At 46.4% G+C, this 21983-nt stretch overlaps 1 long non-coding RNA gene across 1 annotated transcript in view; it reads left to right on the forward strand.

Annotated features, from left to right (window-relative positions):
- The first annotated feature begins 406 nt into the window (after positions 1–406).
- LOC311593353 overlaps positions 407–21983 on the forward strand; it is a 50076-nt gene continuing 28499 nt past the window's right edge. The window contains exons 1-2 of the long non-coding RNA XR_014777660.1: positions 407–488; positions 619–735. This is a non-coding gene — a long non-coding RNA (uncharacterized lncRNA). The remainder of the gene's footprint in view (positions 489–618; positions 736–21983) is intronic.

Raw genomic sequence — 21983 nt, forward strand, 5'->3', positions numbered from 1 at the left:
GACCTTGATGAAAGCTACAGTCTTGGAAGTCGGTGTCCACTGTTGCTGTGTGTTCATGCTGGCCCTGCCATGCCTTTCCTCCTCACTGTCTTCATCTTATATTCTTTCTGCCCCCTCCTCCAGGTATTCCTTAGGGGCTGCTAGCAGTTTTGAAGTACATGGTGCATTGTGTGTCAAGTTGACGAGGGGTCAGTTGTACTGGCTGGCTTTGTGTGTCCCCTTGACACAGCTAGGGTCATCAGAGAGGAAGGTGCCTCAGGTGAGGAAATGCCTGGATGAGATCCAGCTGTAGGGCATTTTCTCAATTACAGATCAATGGAGGAAGGCCCAGCCCATTGTGGGTGCTGCCATGCCTGGGCAGGCTGAGCAAGCCATGATAAGCAGCAACCTTCCTTGGCCTCTGTATCAGCTCCTGCCTCCAGGTTCCAGCCCTGCTTGAGTTCCTGTCTTGCCTCCCTCCAATCAACGATGGACGATGATATGGAAATGTAAGCCAAATAAACTCCTTCCCAACTTGCTTTTTGGTCATGGTGTTTTTAACAGCAATAAAAATCCAAGCTAAGACAAGCTGGACACCTGCTGTGACGTGACACCATAAAACTTACTTTTCCTGAACAGCTGAACACGTACCATGGAATAACACACAGCCTTGATCTTGCCCTGCCTGCTTCCAGCCCCTGGTAAAGACTACTGCCCTCTGTGCTTCTGTGAGGTAGACTGCTTTTGGCTCTATCTGTAAGTAAATGCATGCATATTTCCTAAACCTCTAAGGATTGTTCCCTTTGTGTCATTTGGTGAAGTTCGAAGTCAGTCTATTGAGAAAACCAGGGATAGCTTTGAAGAAAACGCCCAAGTGAGACATTTTGCTTACAAGCACTTGCTGTGAGTCCTGTGCCCCTGGCTCGGCAGAGAGAGCCAATACTGTGGCTGCAAGAGGGACCCAAGAAAGAGAGAGAGAGAGAGAGAGAGAGAGAGAGAGAGAGAGAGAGAGAGAGAGAGAGAGAAATGAGGGAATAAAAAAAAAAAACTCAGGATACAGAGGCTGAAAGTAGAATAAAACTTTCCCCGTGTCTCTAAATACTCTGCGTGGTAGACACAGTGAATTTTCTTGGACTAACAACTGGATCCCATCCTTGAAATTTAGCATTTTCTCATCTGCAAGGGAATTTAAAGGTTTAAGAAGGGAACTGAGCAAATTATATTATTTGAAAATCAATGTTGCTTAAACTTAGGCTTATTGTGTATCTTTGATTTTTTAAAGATATCTTAAATTTTTTTGAAATAGAAAATAGAGATGCAAATTGAATCAAGGAAAATGAGTGTCATGAGCTTGGTTTGTTAAAAAAATACTTCCGCGTTTTGTTTTCTGAGCTGACCTCAATATGGTCATGGGTTGGTCTGCCTATCTTGTCACTCCAAATGCACCCTTCTGCAGGTGCTATTTTTAATTATCCTTTTCAATGGGGTTTCTTCATGCCTCTACCTCCCTTCTAGCCCTTCCACCCTAGGTAGGAGAGAAAGAAGTGGGGAGACAGGGTGTAGACCTCTTTAGATGTAATTAAAGCTGGTTAGGGTAATCAGGTTCTTTGGAGAAATACCAATTTTAGCCATCAGGATATCCAGCAGAACCAGCAGGCTTCTTTCTCCAACCATCTCTTCGAAGCCCCCCTCTATCTCTCTCTGAGCATCCTTCGAAGTATCCTTTTAAAGTGTCCTCCTTTGAAGCCTTTAAACCAAAAACAAACAAACAAACAAACAAACAAACAAACAAAACCTGATTCTCAGCCATAGCTGACCAGTATCTAGCAAAGGTTTCAGTTTAGTGATTCTTAATGTAAAATATTAATGGCTCAGACAGTCAAACTGCCCTCTAATACTTTGTAAGCCAGGCCCCAACATTTGCATCGCTCTCAGTCTCCTCCTCCTCCTCCTTCTCCTTTTCCTTCACTTTGTATTTTTTCTCATGTACTATATCCTGACTGCTGTTTCCCCTCCTGCCACTCCTCTCAGTTCCTCTCCCCCCATGTCCCCTCTCATCCAGATCCACTGTTCCTCTGTTTCTCTTCAGAAAAGAGCAGGACTCCTAAGGATAGCAACTGATCGTGCCATAAAAAGTTACCATAAGACTAGGCATGAATCCTCATATCAACACTAGATGAGGCAACCCAGTGTGAAAAAAAGGGTCCCAGGAGCAGACAAAAGAGTCAGAGACAACTCCTACTCCCACTGTTAGGAGTGCCAGAAGAACACAACCTACACAACCACAACATGTATGCAAAGGATCTGGTTCAGACCCATAAATGCTTCCTGATCGCTGTTTCAGTCTCTGTGAGTCCCTATGAGGCCTGCTTAGTTGATTCTGCGGACTTTCTTCTCCTCTACCCCAGTGGCTTTTACAATCCTCTCTTCCTTTTACGCAGAATTACCTGTACTCCACTTAATATTTGGCTGTGGTCTCTGCATCTTCTCTTATCAGTTGTTGGGAGAAGCCTCTCTGATGATGATTGGGCTAGCCTGTGGTCTATGAGCACAGCAGGATACCAATAGGAATCGTCTCATTGTTTTGTTTCTTGCCAGTCATCCTTGGTTTTATCCTGGGTCTCTGGGCTATCCAGACTCTGGTTCTTGGCCTTCTTGGCAGTGTCAGGTATGCACTCCCCCCTCTTGTCACATGGGATTTAAGTTGGACCATTCCCACATGTTCTGTGCCACCTTCACCCCAGCACATTTTGCAGGCAGGACACATTGTCAGTCAAAGGTTTTGTAGCTGGCTTGATGTCCTACTCTGTCCACCAGGAGACTTGCCTGGTTACAGAAGATGCCTGGTTCAGGCTCTGTGTCCTCCGTTACTAGGAGTCTTTCCTAATGTTACCCTTGTAGATTCCAAGGGGGTTCCACTGTACGAGGTTTCCATATTGTCCCCAAAATGCCCACCAATTTCAGTCATCTCTCACAGCACTCTATTTCTCTACCTGCTAATCCCTTTTGTTCTCATCCCTAGGCACCCCCAATCAACCTGAGAAATCTATTCTATTGCCCCGTCCCAGCTTGTCTTCCATGCTCCTACTGAACACACTGCTGAGCTCTGAGCATGCAAAAGCTTTACTCCCCCAAAGGTTAAACCCTCCACAATCTCCCAAAGAGCACATGGTCAGGTCTGTTACAGCAATATCCCATGATGGGTTTTAGGGCTTCTGTTGCTGTGATAAAATAGAATGGCCATAAGAAACTTGGGGAGGGAAGGGTTTATTTGGCTCATATTTTATATCACAGTCCATCATCAAAGGAAGTCAGGGCAGAAACCTGGAGACAGAGCTGCTGGAGAGGCCCACAAAGGGCATGGCCCTTCCACACCAGTCACCACTCAAGACAATGCCCCACAAACTCACCTATAGGCCCCTTTTGTGGAGCCTCTTTCTTAGCTAAGAGTTCTTTCAAGATATGCCTAGGTTTCTTAGCAAAACCCAGCCAGCACATTCAAGTCATCAATAAAAGCACTTATCAGAGTGTGGGTGCCCTGTTAGAGCTTCAAGTGTGCTCCTGTGTTGTTCTGTGAGTGCATTGGTATTGTTAGATGTGGCCTTCAGGAACTTTCCTGCGTGTAGTTCTTTATGCTTCCCCCTTCCAGGCCCTCCTTCTTCACTGCTGCCACTGTCTGTGAACAATCACAACACTAGTGTACCTCCCATTACTCTCCTGGCGAACGTTGGCATTGGTGACAGTGGTTGTCTACCACTGCAAGTGCACTTTTCTCTAGGCAACACAAGCTAATGCATTATGACAGAAAGCAGCGGGTTTCCCTGCTACCAAGGAAGGGAAAGAATGCCCCAAAGAAATGAGTCTATTTGGAACTTGGAAATGGAGATTCGAAATCAATGCACCCTTTGGGAAATGGCAGACTATGGAAAGCAGTTGTTCTGTGTGACAGGAGAGTGAGGACCCATTCATGTGTGGGACCTCTGGTCAGACTTTGGAGGCAGGTGCACCCTGGGAGACAGGTGTGTTGTGAGAAGACAGCATGACATGTGTACATTAAAACAGATGAAGAGGTCACTAAGGTTAAGCTTAAGGTGGCTCCAACTTTAAGAAGCAGACCGTGAGAGTCTCTTTCTCCCCTCAAGGCAGCCGAAAGAGCCCACTGGTGACAAGTGTGACCAGATGTCCTGGTGCTATGACTCCCAGCTGTCTGCTCATAAACAAGGCACTCACCCCCTCTTTTCAACCCCACCATGATCTTTCCAGAAAAATGTGAACAACAAGTACAGGCATCTTGCAAACTCAGATTAAGATTTTGATGTTTTTAGTATTTGGGAATGAAATACTTCTTTCATGAATATAACAGTAATGCCTTTCTTTTGCAAATGCGATAATCATAAAATTCTGCCTTTCTATTTTGGGGTTCTTGCCGCATCAGTGAGCATTTCTGAACACCCACCATGTTGGGAGCTCTACACTGGGCTCCTCTGACTGGAAGGAGGTGTCCTGAAGCTCCCTGAATTAGTCGGGGTATCCATTTTTGCATGTGATTGGCATTTTTAGTGTGTGTTTGTTATCATTTGCATGAAATATGCCCTATGCTACTGTGACACAAAAGTGGATGGGAATAAGTACAGTATTTAAAATCTTATTTTAAAACTATTCATTTGAAAAGAAATTTATTGTTGTTGTTATTATTATTGTTGTTGTTATTATTATTATGTGTGTATGGAGGCAAGAAAAAGAGGTCATATCCCCTAAAGATGGAATTACAACCAGTTGTAAGCCACCCACTGTGGATATGCTGGGTTGGCTGGAAGTACAGAGAGCTTTTTAACCTCCGAGTCATCTCTCCAGCCCCTTACAATCCTTAAGCTGTAGTGAAGCATTCATTTTAAGCATACCCCAATGGTATAAGTGCGTGGCCCCTGCTGAGGATCCACCACTGATCTTCCTGAGAACCATCTTCTTAATCGGAAACTCAGCTCGCCAGTTCTCCTAAGCCCCAGGCCCTGATGACCATTTTTGTTTCTATGAATTTGACTACTCTAGGTCCCTTATGTAAGTAGAGCCATATAGCACTTTTAAAAGGCACTTATCTTTTTTTGTGCCTGGCTTATTGGCTCATGATGATGATGATGATGATGATGATGATGATGTTCATGATGATGATGATTGGGGTGGTGGTGTTCATCCATGTAGTTTGTATTAGAATTTAACCAATTCCCTTTGAAGGCTCATAGTCTACTATAGGCATGAGCCCCATTCTGTGCATCTTATTCATTTTTCAGGAGACATGAGTTGCTTCTACCTTTGTTTTTATGAATAATGTTGCTGTGAACATGGGTGTGCCTTAGTGTCAACCCTTAATATTTTAGTAATAATGCTTATTTTCTCAAAACATAAAACCCAAAACAATGGTTTAATGATTCTTAAAACAAACTTTCAGGGTTTTTTTTTTTTTTTTTTTTTTTTGGTAGTTCTGAGGATCAAACCCAGGGTCTGTCCTTCTAGGGCACCACCCTGCCACTGAGAAATGCCCCAGATTTTGCACTTCCTCCTACAGCAAACACTGACTTCCTTAGAGTCAGGTTCTGTGGCCATAGTGGAACTCCTGAGTTCACTAGAGCTTCAGTCACCTGGCGGGAGGCAGGTGTCAAACAGACAAAGCATGCCAATTAGCAACATAATTACTGACACCAGTCAGAGCTGCAGAGAGGAGGAGGGGCATGCAGTGAGGGAGCACTGCTGTCTGTACTGCAGTGAGGTCAGTGAGGGGCTTTTCGGTCACGTGACTTTTATGCCAGTGCTGAGCAGTGGACAGAAAGAAGGCAACACAAAGCAGGAGGAAGGAGCGGGCGAGAAGGCACAGCTCAAGAAAGTCTGTTGGAAATCTCCCAGAGTCCACCTCTCCTCTGGGCCCCCTGAGGACTGGTTCCGACTGCCTCTGGTCACTGAGTGTGACTTTTAAGTTCCAACCCTGCAGCAGCAGTTCAGAGCTCCTGTTTCTGGCTCAAGCGTGAAATTGCCTGCTGCGGACATGCTCAGTGGGCTCTGACATGGCAGCACCTCAGGGTGGATAAACTCGGATGTCTTCCGGAGGCATCCACAAAGTCCTGCTGTTTCAGCACTTGGATCCCTGGGAGCCAGTGGCCAGGATCCCTGCTGGTGGCTGTGATAAGCAGGGCCAAGCTCCCAGAATTGTTTGAGAAGAAAATGCTGTCTCAGTGTGGAGTGTGGGGGTGGGGGTAAGGTGAGGGCACTTTTAAAACTCAGACATCTACTCTTTTCCACTTTATACAGTATTTTGACCCAAGTGGAGTACGTATAAAGTCAGGAGACTTTCTAATATGGGGGCTCATTGATCAGGACGGAATCCTCAATTTCCATTGGGCGGCATGAACAGCAAACTGAAGCAGCGATAGTGGCAAGCCCGAGTAGGAATAGCGAAATGACATTTCTGCTCCGAAAGCCTTTCCCTTAGGCAGAATTGGCCATGATCTCAAACCCTCCTTTTTCCCGAGTCTTCATTCCTCCTGTGCAGATTACCCTTCCCTAAAGTCTGCACCTAAGTTGTTGACTCAGATCCACTTACGGAGAAAGAAGCAATTAATATATGTAATATATGTAAAAGCGTTGGCGAGGTCCTCTTGTGATAAGCAGTGACTTGTGTTTCCACAGAACCTGTCTTGCCTGGATGTCCCTGGCTACCTTCTCTGTTGTTGTTTGTTGTTGTTGCTTAATATACTGTCGTCTCCATTAATTGTCATTAACATAACTGCTCAGGTTATGGAAATGTTTGTAATTAGATTGATATCAGGCAGCCAAGGGGCACACTTCTGTTTCCGGCCATTTCATCTCCTCTCACAATGTCAGCTCAAGGGCCTGTTTTCTCCTTGATTTGTGTCTGGCTTGGTTAGCAAAATTTAGCTCTGTAGCCCTTCTCGCTTTTTTTTTTTTTAAGATTTATTTATTTATTTATTATGTGTACAAGTCTTCTGCCTTCACGTACACCTGAAAGCCAGAAAAAAGCATCAGATCACTTTATAGATGATCGTGAGCCACCATGTGGTTGCTGGGAATCGAACTCAGGACCTTTGGAAGAGCAGGTGGTGCTCTTAACCTCTGAGCCATCTCTCCAGCTCACTTTTTTATTTATTTAATTTTTTTTTGGAAAATCACAATCCAGAGAGTGCAGAGAGTCTTATGGAGGAACATGGGGATAGAAAGACCTGGAGGGGACAAGAGCTTCACAAGGAAACCAAAGGAGCCAACAAATCTGGGCCCAGGGAGGCCTGAGACTGATGCACCAACCAAGGACCATGCATGGAGAGGACCTAGACCCTCTGCTCAGATGTAGCCCATAAGCAGCACAGTCTCCATGTGGGTCCACTAATAAGGGAAGCAGGGGCTTTCTCTGACATGGACTCTGAAGCGTGCTTTTCAATCACTTCCCTCTTGGTGGGGTAGCCTTGCCAGGCCACAGAGGAAGAGGATACAGGCAGTCCTAATGAGATGTGATAGGCTGGGGCCAGATGGTAGGGCTTCCCCTTTCTGAGGACTAGGGGAGGGTGGTGGTGGGGGATAGAGAATGAGGAAGGGCGGCAATGGGAGGAGACCAGAGAGGGGGCCACAATTGGAATGTAAAGTAAATAAATTATAAAAAATAACATTAAATTAAAAAAAAGAAAATCATAACCCACAATAAGAAATATATGTACCTTAACTGGAAGTACAAAATTTCACAAAACAATATTTATTCTTAATATGCTTTGAGGCAGTCTGGCGTTTTCTATGCTATAATATTGTTTATATGTGTTTGCTTTAAATACTATTGAAAACCTGTCAAGGTGCGGCCATGATGCAAGAAGGAGTTGAGACCCATGATTTGTAAACCAGTATGTAACTTGTCATTTAGCCTTCTGTGTGGTACACACCTGCTCCTTCAGAACACTGTTTGTGATCTTTCTCGGGGCTTGTAGACGTCAGGTGTTTCCAGTGAGTCATTGTAAGACCAGCTGACTGTATCCCTATAGTTTTGAACTCCTTAGAGTTTTCAGGTTGTCTGGGACCATAAGGAAAAGAAAGCTATTTACAGACGTACACTCTGTTCGCCGTGAAAAGAGAATTAACTTCTGGTCCAGACTGCTGCAAGCGTAGGTCCCTGTCTCGGCTGTCAGATTGCTGTCTGTGGTTCTTCTCTTCTTTCGTTCATTAACTGCTTTCCAGGGGCGATGCTGGCCTGTTCTCCATTCACAAAATGAGGCATCTTTCTCAGCAGGTAGTGATGAGGAAATGCGGCCCTCAGTAAAGCCTTGGAATATGTGGTGGCCTCTCCCCAGATACCACTGTTATTATTATATTTGTGTTAACTATGTCTGCTCCCGAGAGTCTACACATTCTGGGATTTAAGTCTGCGACATCATGGGAAGGTGACTAAGAAAGCTTTCCTTAGTTCACTGAGGCGCTTATAAAAATATTGATACAAAATGTGTAGCCCATGGAGTCTAAGATGGAGGCAGGGTCCGTGTCTGATGAGTGCTTGCTTCCTAGTTCACAGACTGCATCTTTTCTTTGGGTCCTCATCCTATGAAGGGGCTAACGAGCCCTGGTGGTGTCTTTACTAAGCATACTTGTCTCATCTAGAAGGCTCTATCACCTCTCCAAAAGACTTGTCTCCTGAGAGCATCATTCTGTGGGCGGGGAATCTCAACATATGAATTCTGAAAGGTCATATGGCCTTAGGCCAGAGCCAAGAAGAAGAAAACATTCCCAGGAAATCAGGGAACCTTAGCTTTTCCAACTTTGTTTTCTGTCCTTATATCTGGAGCGGCCACAAAAGGCAAAATCTAGAGGGAATTAAGAATTGAGATGAAGACAGAAGGCAGAGAGGTCCTAGGGATGACATGCTCTACTAAGTTCCAGCTATGAGGCTGTTCTCAAATACAGAACCTGCAGATGGAGCCTGGTTGGGTTCTGTGCTAGGCACCCGCAGCATCTCATGACATGTTATAGGGCATGGGAAGAAAAAGCAAATCTCAACATGGTCTATCAGTTGGCCACATGCCAAACTGTCCCATGAGTTGGCACTTTCATCCCCACTAAGACATAAGGTGAAGGCAATCCTCTGTAAGACAGAAGCAATGAATCTTGGATTGGGCTGGAGCCATTCCAGAGGCCACAAGCAAGCCTCATGAACTGGTAGCCTCCACCTCCAATGACACAGTTACTCTGCATTGGTGTCTTTCCCTCAACATAAGTCTACTGCCACATAGAGATTTCTGATGATCATCTATCTGATGGAGACAGGAGCTTGTCTCACCCATAGATTAGCTTGTTATATTGATGCAAGGCTGAAGATGGACCACTGTTATGGGTCTCCTGTGTCCCTGAAAGACATAGGTACAGGGTTTCTTCGATGGGCAGAGCTATGTACCACTATTGCACTTGGTCAACCTCTTAGACAACTTGATCACCCAGTAGAACATTCCTATATAGAAAGACATTCAAGTTTAGAAAGAGAAGAGGGCAAAGTGCGTTAGAGAAGTGACGGATGAATTGGTGGTTTATGATAGGCACAGAAGGAGAGGGGTCAGAAATCCAGTGCAGGAAGTCTGTGGATGGGCCAATGGGAGTGGGATGATCTTCGGATTGTGCATTCATCCCATGAGCCATCGTGGCAGATGTACACCAACTGGATGGGATGAAGTTGGCTGGTGGATGTGAGCCTGGGTCCTGGAATCCTAATGCACTTACAATGAGATCTTGAGTGGAACAGTCCAGAAGGCAGAGACATAGGCTGAGCATAACCTTCCTTTGTCTGAAGCTGATTAGCCACTGCTGCTTCTGGATGTTAGATCTTCCACTCAGCAGAACTAAACTCCATGAGCAGATTAGTCAAGTGCTTGCAGCTAGATTCTGATATGAGACTCCTCCATCTGGAGCAGAGGAGAGATTCCGACTTACTGAGTTTCATGTGTATTCTGTGTTTATTTGTCTTTCCTGTCTATAAGATGTTGGCTACCACACTGTCCAAGGGCTCCTCATGTCTGACTCGCTGATGTAGGAAAGAGCTTAACAATTTTTGGGACTAAAGACTCACTTTAGTGTACACATGGCTTGCTTGCTTTCACTGATGATTACTTCATGCCACACCACCCTGAGGTGAAAATGCCTTTTGTTTAGGCAATTGGCTCCCCAGCTTGACCAGGACACTACATGCATGAATGGTGACTTCAAGTCAAGGAAGACTTTTTAAATGTGTGCTGCTAATATGTGCTGTATGTATTCTTGCAAGGTAGAAAACCTGGCTTTGGGAAGTATTCATGTTTTATCTTTTCAATCTTCACAGACATATTCACAGCCACCTGAAGGAATGTGTGTTTTCTGTCCTAGACACAGCCTCTTTCATCAAAGAATACAGGTGATACCAATTGGTTGGCACTTTGGGGAGCCTCTGCCATGGCTTTCAAGCCCAGTTTAAATTGCAATTGGAAAAGTTCATCAACCTTGTCTGGTCAGCGAATGGCAAGCAAGCAATCAGAATGGCAGGAAAGCGGTCTCACTCAGAGCCACGATGGTGCTACCGAAGCTTGTCAGGAATCTAGAAGGATGGTTGTAATAACTTGAAAACGGTTTCCCCCATCTCCTCACAAAGTTTGTGCTTTGGAAACTCACGAATTCATACCTTATGTTAGTAGTACTTAGAGGCGGGGCCTTTGGAATGTAGTTGGGATTAGCTGAGGGGACAAGGGTAGAAGCCCATGATGGCATTTAGTAGCTTTATGAAAAGAAGACAGTTCCTAGCAGCAAACATTCCTGGTTTACCATCTGCTGTGCTATAAGGCAGCAAGAGATGCTAGGCCATGCTCTTGCTCTTTTTAACCTCCAAAAGCTAAACTAAAGAAATCTGTATTTTTATTAAATCTTAGATATTTTGTCAACACAACAGAAAGTTTACTATGATAGCAGCAGGCAAAGCAATGAGTACAGCAGTGATTGCTTTGGGACCAGCTGGAGCTGAGGGTGATCAAGTTTACTACATTACAACTCTTTTGTAAGTTGCCATAGGAATATGACATGGGATCATTAGAAAGCATGCTGGGATCAGCACACTCAGTGTGAATGCAAGAGACACTGGGCTGTGTGCAGGAGGCACAGCTCCCGCCACAGACCTGGTTGAACGGCTCAGTTACTAATAATCATCAGTTCTGTCTTCCTCAAATCAATGTCCTGGTTCATAAAACTTCCACTTCCCCTCCAGGTTCGGAGGTCCACAGGTACTGGTGGGCTGATACAGGAATACAGAAGGCAGGATGTGTTCACCAAGTAACTGTAGTGGGTGGTAGTTATGTGGTTGGTGCGATCCTGAGCTCTGAAATCATGGGTAGGCCAAGGGTCGATTTGCTCTGAGATGGCAACTCCCCTCAGCTCTCTGTCTTCCCTGCCATCTGCACCCTTCTGCTCTTCAATTCTTTCAGGACTCCCTCAGTGAGTGCTGGACACCTGGCTGTCCCACTGAGTCTTTTCTCAGTTTCATCCCTTGACCTGGGGAGAGAGCATTCACTTAATTCTCCCATAAACAATAGCATGCACCCTGGTGAAAGGGCTTACCAAAAAGCAGGGCTGTAAGGCTATGATGTATCTCCCGGAGAAGACTACTCAGGCGCTGGTTTAAGCCAACAGAAAGTCTTTATTAGCAAGCTGGTGACGATACTGGGTGTTCGGTTGTCCCAGTGTCGCCCAAAGCCTTTCTCAGTGTGAGTTTTGAAGCACAAAACTACATCCTGGGTTAACACACCTCAGTTTGGAAGGACACTTAGCTGGAAGCAGAACTACAGAAGCCAAAAAAGCAAAAATTAATGATTGTAGAGACTTTGCCACAACTATGGACTTTGATGGATTAGGTCTTTGTTTTCGTTTTAGCAGGTGGTGCTGTCTATGTGCTGAGTTTTATGACCTGAATGAGACGTCCATCATGGTCAGCTGTGCAACTAAGATCTGGGGGCCCATTACAGTGAGGCTGAAGTGTTCTAGAGAAGGCAGAATTTACTCAGAGACAAGTCTGTTTTCCACATTTTTCACTGACTCACAGTACATGCACAGAGAAGTGTGTGAACATTCAGAGCTTGTTGAATGCTCACAAGGGCCATGTGGAGTGTAAGCAGAAGGTTCTACAGGCCTCATGTTGTGCTGCACTCAGCTCAGAAGCACTCATGACACACACACACACACACACACACACACACACACACACACACACACTGCCATTTCATAAGCTAGAGCTTGATACAAACTGACATGTGACAGGAGAGCAGAGGTGGTCAAGGGTAAGATCAGGAGCCTGACAGCAGTCCATACCCACTTGAGAAACCATGTCCGCTACATTTTCTTCTTACCGCTGTTTTGGTGACCAACTCAAACCATCTCAACCTCCGGAAGAGGAGACCTACGTGTTCAGCACATTTTGTTCCAATGATGAATTCTGAAAGGCTCGATCCGATTGGGGCTAAACTTATTATATCATTAAATGACAATAAAGTCACCTTAATTACGATTTAATGTTCAATTTGGAACAGAACGTTACTAATAAGCTTTCGACTGGGAATTTCATTGTGATTTTTAACAGATTGCAATACAAATTTGCACATGGGTAGAAGCTGTCGGCATCCGATTCTACCAAGAGGAGCATGCAATCAGGTAGCCACTGATGCTACTCGGGAAAATGGGGAAGTAATTACAGATCTTTAGATATCCGTGTGCAAGCTCCTAAATGACTGCTCTAACTGGCTTTGAGGCCACATTCCATAAGGAGATCTTTCTGAAAACTTAGTGCTGCATGGATGCTGGTCCTCTCTTAAGTTCTAAGTGGAGTTCTAAGCCTCAACAATGGCAATGGGCATTAACCTGTGAGGAAAATTCTGCGGACTTCCCAGATAGATGACACTGCGTGGGCACTAATGCGTATGGAGGTTTCGACAAAATAGGCTGCTATTATCTTTAACACAATAATTGGAACCTACACCTCAGGAGGGAGCCCTGGCTGAGACAGGAATTAACTGGGGTCTCACTTAAGATCCTTCATCTAATTTCACCAATGAACTCAATGTCAGGAATTTTCCTTTCTGACTTTCTGCTTGAATGCCACTTTCTAGAGTGCACATTCTCGTATATTTTTCTCACACCCCCTTTGCATCCGATGTCTTGATATGCAAATGTATACTGTGTTCATTTGTCTAGGGCAGTGCTTCTCAACCTTCCTCACTCTGCAACCCTTTAATACAGTTCCTCATGTTGTAGTGGCCCCTCCCCCCAACCACAAAATTGTTTTTGTTGCCACTTCATTAACTGTCAAGATATGAATCATAATGTAAATATGTGACCCCTTCCCCCCAGTGAAAGGGTTGCTTGACCCCTCTGAGGGGTTGTGACCCACGGGTTGAGAACCACTGATCTAAGGAGGTGGTTGACTCTTCATTCATCCAGACTGGGAAAGAAGAGCCATCATGTTCTGCCCAAGTCATCTATCCTGTCTTATCCTTGCTTATCATGACTCTTCAGGCACTATCTGTGATGCAAATGCTGCGGTCTCCAATGACATTCTGAAAACAGACATTAAGCATCGCAGTGGTTACACCTGGATGCAGTAGGGTGGTCCAACTGGGGCCATACGGATCAGGAGGAAAAAACCCAGGTTCCTTTTGTTCCAGTTTCAGATGACTAGCACTCAAGGAACTCAGACATGGCAAGGCAGTGTCTGAGCACAGAGGGGGCCTCCTAGGATGTGTTCAGGGTCCGTAGTGTGGCATAATTCTCCTTCATTGCCAGTCTATGGAGGATCCAATCAAGGCCATCAGTCCTTGATGGGTCTCTGATTTTAGCCTCATGGCTGGCTTTCTCTCATAATTTGCCTGGGACCTGCAGCCTAGCCATGGCAGGAAGAGGATTTAGGGGGAGAGGCCACTGCATCCCTGGGAAGCTATTTCTGTCAACTGAAAAGGCCATTTAAGCAAAACATTTAATTACCTTTCTCCTCCCTGCAGCCCCTGGGAAAGTGCGAGCCCAACCAGTAATGAGCTCGCACGGAGGAAGCAAGCAGCTTGGGAGGGCAGAGGTTTTCATCTATCTGAGGAGCAACCTGACCCCATCCGATCCCATGGCGAAATGGGGCCGCAGCTCTAGGGGCAGAAGTAAACAGTCTTCTCTTCCACATGGCCTCGTTATTATCGCCATCACAGTGTGAACTCCCAGAGCATTAGAGCCCTGCTAATTCAAGGTGAAGTCCAGGCCCCACTTGTGACTGGTGTCCTTTGAGATGGAGGCTACTTGGGAAAGCATGGTGGGTATGAGGCTCTTTTCCTGAGCGTCTGCCATGCCTGGCCATTGCCAGCCATAAGACACAGGCGTCGGGGCTTCAGGCTCCTGAAGGGCAAGACGAGGACAACTAACTTTCGAGTCCCTAATATAAATTTCATGATGCTAGAATGGTTGCCTTGGGAAGGAAGACAGGGTTTGGCAAAGATGGATGCCTGACTGCAGCTCAAGGAGGTGGCGTTGACCCACATCCGAGACCTCTGAGACCCCGACTCTAAAAGAAGTCGTTCCAAAAGTGACTGGGTCCTGCCTGTACATAAAGAGACAGCCTGCCAAATGAAAGCTGTCCCGAAAGATGAGAGAGATGCTGGCCTATGAGAAATCTAGAGATCCTTAACAGATGGAAGGGAAACTAGCTTCCTACCTCAGTGACTAAGCTCTGAGGCATTGGAATTTGGCTTCCGTCCATTTTTTAGCTCACTGTCTTCCATGTTGTCTGTGCTCTCATTTGCCTTGTGCTGACCTGGGCCCTGTCCTGGGACAGCCCAGCAGATGATTATGACCACATAAAGTCTAGCAGCTGTCTTCCTCTTTCTAAACTCCATCCAGGATGGGGTGTGATCTCTACTTATGTCTTGCTGGGGCTTATCAGTCTTCCTACCTGCTCTCTGAACTTTACACTGTGTGTGTGTGTGTGTGTGTGTGTGTGTGTGTGTGTGTGTGTGAGAGAGAGAGAGAGAGAGAGAGAGAGAGAGAGAGAGAGAGAGAGAGAGAGAGAAGGTGAGGTAGGGGGATGGGGACATGGAATAAGATCACTTCCTCTGCAAGCAAGAATACCAGAGTTTGAACTACATTAAAAAGTTCGGCATCATGGCATTGGCCTATAACCCCAGCATTAGGAAGCAAAACCAAGTGGATCCTAAGAGCTCACCCACCAACCAGCTTCTGGCTTGGGGGGGGGGGCGCTCTGCTCAAACCAGTAAGGTAGAGAACAGCAGAGGCAGACAGCTGATGTCCTGTTCTTGCCTCTGAGTACAGGTGGACAGGGACACACCCTTATTCACTCACGGGCAAGCACCACACACCTACACTACCCTGTAGTACACACACCTATCAATCACACTTACACCCTCCCACATACACACCCACAGTGCCCTTCCCCCCCCCCCCCCCATCCTCACTTGCAGGTGAGGTAGGCCAGGAGAGTCAAAGGCCAGTACACTTACTTCCAGGTTCAGAGACTTCCAGCTACTGAATCATTAACAGCTGGGCGCTGGGGTTCCGGCACTGAATAAAGACAAAAGGCTACTTCCTCCATAAGGGAGAAAATAAAGAAATGGAAAAAAGAAAAAAAGCCAGGTGGTAGTGATGCACGCCTTTATAATCCCAGCCCTGGGAGGCAGAGACAGGTGGATCTCTGTGAGTTAAAGGCCAGCCTGGACTACAGAGTGAGTTCCAGGACAGTGGTGCTGCATAGAGAAAACTCTGTCTTGAAAAATCAAGACACAACAAAAGAAAGAAATGACAACAAGAGCCCAACTTAAAGTTATTTAAACTAAATGAATAAATATGGTAAAATATATCTACTGCTGAGAACTCTAAGCAGGCCCCAGGTCACAGATGGGTACCCCTTTAGGCGGTACCTAGAGTCTGGTGAAACCAGTTTGCTGTCTCTGCCTTCCAAGGGCTAGGATTACTGGCAAGCTGCCAGTGTGGGGATGTGTGGGGATTTAGGGATGTGAACTCTGGCCCACATTGAGGTGGTAAGTGCTTAAGTCACAAAGCCACCGCTCCAGCAGTGTGGCTTGTACACCTCAAGCGCCCGGTTCCTTCCTTCCTTCTCTTTTCTCTCTGGCAATTACACCCATTATTGTGAGTGGGAAATTGATCCTTCTGACAGTTCTTATGAAATAGTGTTTCTCATGTTAGAGCTTGCATTTTGCTTTATAATTGTTGATGATCTGTTACGAAGTATACAGATGTCTGTAACTTCTACTGGGGAAAAATAAAGTAGGAACCTAGTTCTGAGTAGCTGTCTGGAGTGCAGTCTGCTGTGTGAGAGATTTCCGAGCAGGCTTTGGATTCAGGACTATTCTTAGCCGCCTGGCAGTGCCCAAAGGCCACCCTGCTCCTAACCAAACAGGCCACTGCCCTCCCACCTCCCTGAGGCAGCCTCTGACACAGGCCTAAATCTGGGAGCAGGTAGGGTTGCAAGTCTGTGTGGGGGTGGTGGTGGTAAGCGCATTGGGTTTCAGTGATGACCCCGTGGTATGCTGTAGGCCACTGGGGCTCAGTCCTGGGAGTTCCCAGGATTAGGAAGGCCAAGTGGGGAGCTGTCGTGACTCAGAGGAGGATGGGGGTCAGCGGCCTGAGAATGCAGACTTAGTCATGGGAGCCCTGGGCAGGAGAAACAGCTGCTGAAACAGACTACTTCTGCTAGGTGATGCTTCTCTTTCTCTAGTCTGTGCTGGGAATAAAAGCCCAGGAGAACACAAACATCAGTGTCTCCTGAAGATCTGGGGATCCAGCTTGCCCCCTTTGGGTTTCTTGGTATGTTGAAAGGGAAGGTACATCCATACATGCTCCTCCTCCTCTTCCACTTCCTCCTCCTCCCCCTCCCCTCTTTTTTTTCTCTTCTGCTTTTCAAGGTCCAAGCAGCTAGATTGCCACAACCAGTCTCATCTCTCATCCCTGGACAAATAAATGTGTGAGTCAGTCCTCCACAGAGGGTTGAGCAGCTCTCCCCGCTCCTCACAGATAAGGGATCATCCTTAGCTGCCCACACCGTGAGCTCTGAGACCTCAGAACCCTTCCACATCTGCACAGCTGAGGTCCTGGTATGAGCCCCTCCAGCTGAAACCCTCGCCTCCTTGCTGCCTGGCTCCCTTTCTTTCTTCTTGAGGAAGACACACCTCACCCCTCTCACAGAGCCCCGCTCGCCATCTGATCTTTTCCCACTCGTACGTTTCTCCAAAGCCATGACACATAAGAACATCAACTCAACACGCCTCCTTAAAGCAGATGCCACACGTGGGGATCTGTGACCTTGCCCTGAAAGCCAAACGGGAACTTACTGGCTGCTCAAATAATCAAATACGCTACAGGAAGGATGAAGTTTAAGAAAAAAAAAAAGTCTCTATTTTAAACACTGTCAGTCACTTGAAAATGCCAGCTCCACCTCAAGGACCATGCTGTAGGCCACTGGGGCTGAGTACAGGGAGTTCCCAGGATTACAAAGGCCAAGTGGGGAGCTGTCATGACTCAGAGGAGAATGGGGGCATCAGCGTCCTGGGAATGCAGACTTAGTAATGGGAGCCCTGGGCAGGAGGGCTGCCAGGGTCACAGACTTTCTGTGTTCTCAGAAGTAGGACTTTCAGGGTGACTGGAGAGCAGCAGCCTTGTAGCTCACTTTTTATTCACCGTGAGAGGACTACCTACAAACCCGTGGTTCATTTTTGCTAGCTCACCCTGTTCTCTTCCATGACTTGTCTGAGAAGGAACACTGTGCTCCACAACTAAATTCTGCACCTTAAATCATACCGCAGATGTTTTTCAAACCCTTTGGACATTTCCTGTAGATGGAACGCAGGTCATAAGACAGAGCTCTTCAAGACTCAGGAGGCAGGTGTGACCTCTCTGAGACAAGTGGCTTCTGATCTTCTAGCTTGTGTTTCTGGTTTCCCATCTTCACGTCTGAGATGTGCAGAGCCAGGCCTCTTGGTTAAGGGAGTGCTGGCTGCTACAACACATCCCCACCTTTTATCAGCTCCTTACCCTGTTGATTCTGGGACTGTTGCTCAAGGCAGCTTTTCCCCATGGTGTGTGTGTGTGTGTGTGTGTGTGTGTGTGTGTGTGTGTGTGTGTGTGTTGGGGGTGCATAGCCTATTTCCAATTTGTGTTTTCACACATGGATTCCAACACCATCCCAAGAGTCTCCCATTTCAGCCTGCTGGGAACAGAGTGGGTACACGTGTGGTAGTCACATACTCTCACCTGGGCTCAGCCTGTATCGATCCTGCTCATTTTCTGTTGATTCGGCTGGTGCTGGGCCTGGCTGGTGTTCAGTGTTTGGGAAAACAAGACTCGTTTTTGTCTTCCGTCCCCAGCCAAGAAGCGTTTGACTGGCAATAGCTAGGTTCTTATCTCCTAAATATTCAGGGATCGTCACTGGGACTCTCCCTAGAGATGAAGGGGCTCTGTGTTAGTGTCCCCTATTTGCTTTTTTACTTTTATCTCATTGGCTTATTGACTAGAAATAAACATCTATAATCTTGGCCTCTAATAACATCTGGAAGCAGGGAGGGGTGGTCAGGGCAGCCTCTCATGTAGTCCAGGCTGGTCTCAGGCTCTCTGTGCAGCTGAGCATGACCTTGAACTTCTGACTCTCTCCTTTCACTTCTCAAGTACTGGAATCCCAAGCATTTGCCACTAGGCCTGCTGTATGTGGCCCTGAGGGCCTAACTTGGGACTTCATGCATGTTAGGCAAGAATTGCACTAAGTCAGTTAGTAACACATCCCCAGACTTCCAATGATGTGGAAGAAGAAGAAGAAGAAGAAGAAGAAGAAGAAGAAGAAGAAGAAGAAGAAGAAGAAGAAGAAGAAGAAGAAGAAGAAGAAGAAAACTGAAAAAGAGAGGGAAAATGAAGCAAGGTCTTTCTCGCACTCTGCAAACTATCTTGAAAGAATAGGCTATGTACTGAGTGCTCCAAGGGACTGGCAGAGTCTCCCTCTCTCCCTCCCCCTCTCCCTCCCCTTCTCCCCCCCCCCACCTCTCTCCATCTTCTCCCTTTCCCTCTCCTCCTTTCCTTCACCATTCTCTCCTTCCCTCCGCCCCCAGGCATGTTTATCACCAAGTTCCTGACCCCCATGATTTACCACGTTGCACCTCACACTGCCCAAGCTCATTTCTTCTCACTGGTGAGTCAGTTCTCGCCCTTGGACAGATAGGAGAACGAATCTCAAATCCACTGCTATGACAACACAGCTTCAGTGACTTAGCCTTCAGGAGATGAAACTTGAGATTTTTTTTCTCCTTGAATCCTGACTCTTTAAAGTGGGAATTGTACTTCCTGCCCAGTAAGGGCCACATGGGGTCCCACGGGGAGGGGTCCACAGGGCTTTGTCACAGGCCATGTCCTTGCTGGTGGAGCTGTCTCTCCTCCCCCACCCTGCAGATTCCTGGAGGATCCGACACAGCAATAGATCCTTTCCACTCAGGCAGAAATCAGAAAGGATGAGGGCAGGGGGCGAGTAGGAGCCAGACAAAGGCGAAATTACGCCCACATGACTGCCTGCCAAGAATGCTCGCTGCAGAAAGGCTTTGCTGAGGTCTGTATTTGCACCCAAGAGGTAAGAAGGTCTTTGGTCAGCAGGAAGAGCCCCATCTTATTGTTCAGTGTACTTCAACTCCATAACCTCTGGCACTTTCTGTGCACCACCTTGCCTTTCCAGTATTTTCTTGATGTGTCAGCCTCTGTCTCTTCAGTTAGCACAGTTTCCACTGCTCGAGTTGATCAATCAGGGCTAACCTTAGCATATCCTTACAGCACACAGACAGCACACACACACACACACACACACACACATACACATACACACACACACACACACACACACACACACACGCACGCACGCACGCATGCACATGCACACATGCACACATGCACACACAAACACATACATGCACACACAAAACACATATACCACATCACATATACCACACAGAGACACATAGATATAGATTATACACAGACCCTCACAACACATAGACACACATACCACACATAGACATGCAAACACATAGCATACCATATCACACACATCACACAGAAGCACACACCAAACATACCACACCCAGAGACACACATATACCACACACACATGGACACACACACACCATACCGCGCACTATACACACACCACATACACACAGAAACATAAACACAGAGACTGCACATACACATCACACTGGACACCCACACCACACACACACACACAACCACACACACACACATACACAGCCACATTATACATATACACCCCACATAGATACCACCACACAACATGTACACACACTGACAACTATACCACACACATCTACACTATACAAATACAACAAATACACACACCATGAAGATACCCTCCATATAGGCCCACATACAGAGATAACCGAACAACATACACAACACACACACATTAAACATCATATACACAACCAAATATATCATACCCACCACATAAACCATATATACCATATATACATACAGCATACACAATATTTGTGCACAGAAAGACAGGCATAACACACACACAAATGTATACCATACAACAACACTATACATACCCACACCAAACATGTGTACCACACACACACATAATCACACCAGTCTCCATCCCCACCCCATACACATACACATTCTTGACTTTCAGTGACGATGCATGCCTCAGGTTATGCTTGTTTACATGCTGGAGAAAGATGAAAAATCTCTTTTCCAAGTTCTCCCAAACTAAGTGTATGGGAATCAACTTTAATCCATAAATCTTTCTGTTCCCATAAGGCTTATTGCGTACTTAATGCTTGTATCCCACTTTGAGCCTGTCAGAGGAAAACAAAATCCCTGTGCAATCGTGAAACCCTACAGCCGTGCCCTAACAAGGATGATATTCTGGGATAGATCAGCAAAAGCCCTGGCTGTTTCTGCAGTAATCCCATAGATCAACAGAAGAAACGGCTTGAAGTGGTTGGATAAAGTCTTAGAATAAGCTGCCCAAGCCTTTGCGAATTCCTTCTTGATGTCTTTGTATGCCAGCCTCTCTCACCTAGGAAGACTGCAGAGTGCCACCAAAACCAGGGTGCTGTGCTGTGGGGACGGAGTGTGGCAGCTGCCAGAAAAATGTCTTTTGAATCACTGTTGGGAGTAAAAGGGTCCAAAGCTGAGGAGGTATTTTAAGCAAGTTTAGACAGGACACACACGCAGCGACTGTTCTCACTGTTGAAAGTATCGGCGACAGCTCAATGACCCAGTGGGCCAGGTTAGCACCCAACTCAGCTAGCAATGTGTTCAGTGGATGCAATTCCAGAGGGCAAGTGCCAGCAGAGCTTCCGAGGAAGGAGCGCCTTTGCAGGCGAGGTTGGGCTGGCCTGTCAGGTCCTTGGCAGTGTGAGCTGCAGACTGTTAATAAATGTGGGATTTAGTGGGGTTGTGTAGGCTGGGATATGTTCTCTGAGAGGATCCAACAGCAGAGATGGAAATGTGGGTGGTGCCAGGGAAGTTCATGAGCCAGAAGCAGAGGCAGGAGCCTCAGCTCACCCTTTGAAAGCTTACTCTTAGTCAATATGCATCCTTTCTGAGCCCACAGCTCTCTTGTTCAGAAGCTCTCTGAACTTGGTAGTTGTAGCAGTTCATTTTCTGCTTCTGTAACAAGATAACAGAGGCTGGGCACTTGATAAAGAGAAGGAGATTAGCTACCTGACAATTTTTGGCTACTCAAAATCCAAGACTGGGTAGCCCCATCCTTTGAACCTCTGGTGAGGTTTCCTCTCCTTAGGCCACATCATGGTGCAGAGGCAGAAGGGAAGCAGCAGTGTGTAGAAGCCAAGAGCATGCCGATGGCGCCTGTGCCCTCAAGAACTGACTTCCAGCCTTAATTGTCCCCATGACCATAACTTCACACTCAGGCCCAGTTCTTAAAA

This window comes from Acomys minous (genome assembly GCF_964271855.1).
Source record: "Acomys minous genome assembly, chromosome: 1".
Classification (NCBI taxonomy): Eukaryota; Metazoa; Chordata; class Mammalia; order Rodentia; family Muridae; genus Acomys; species Acomys minous.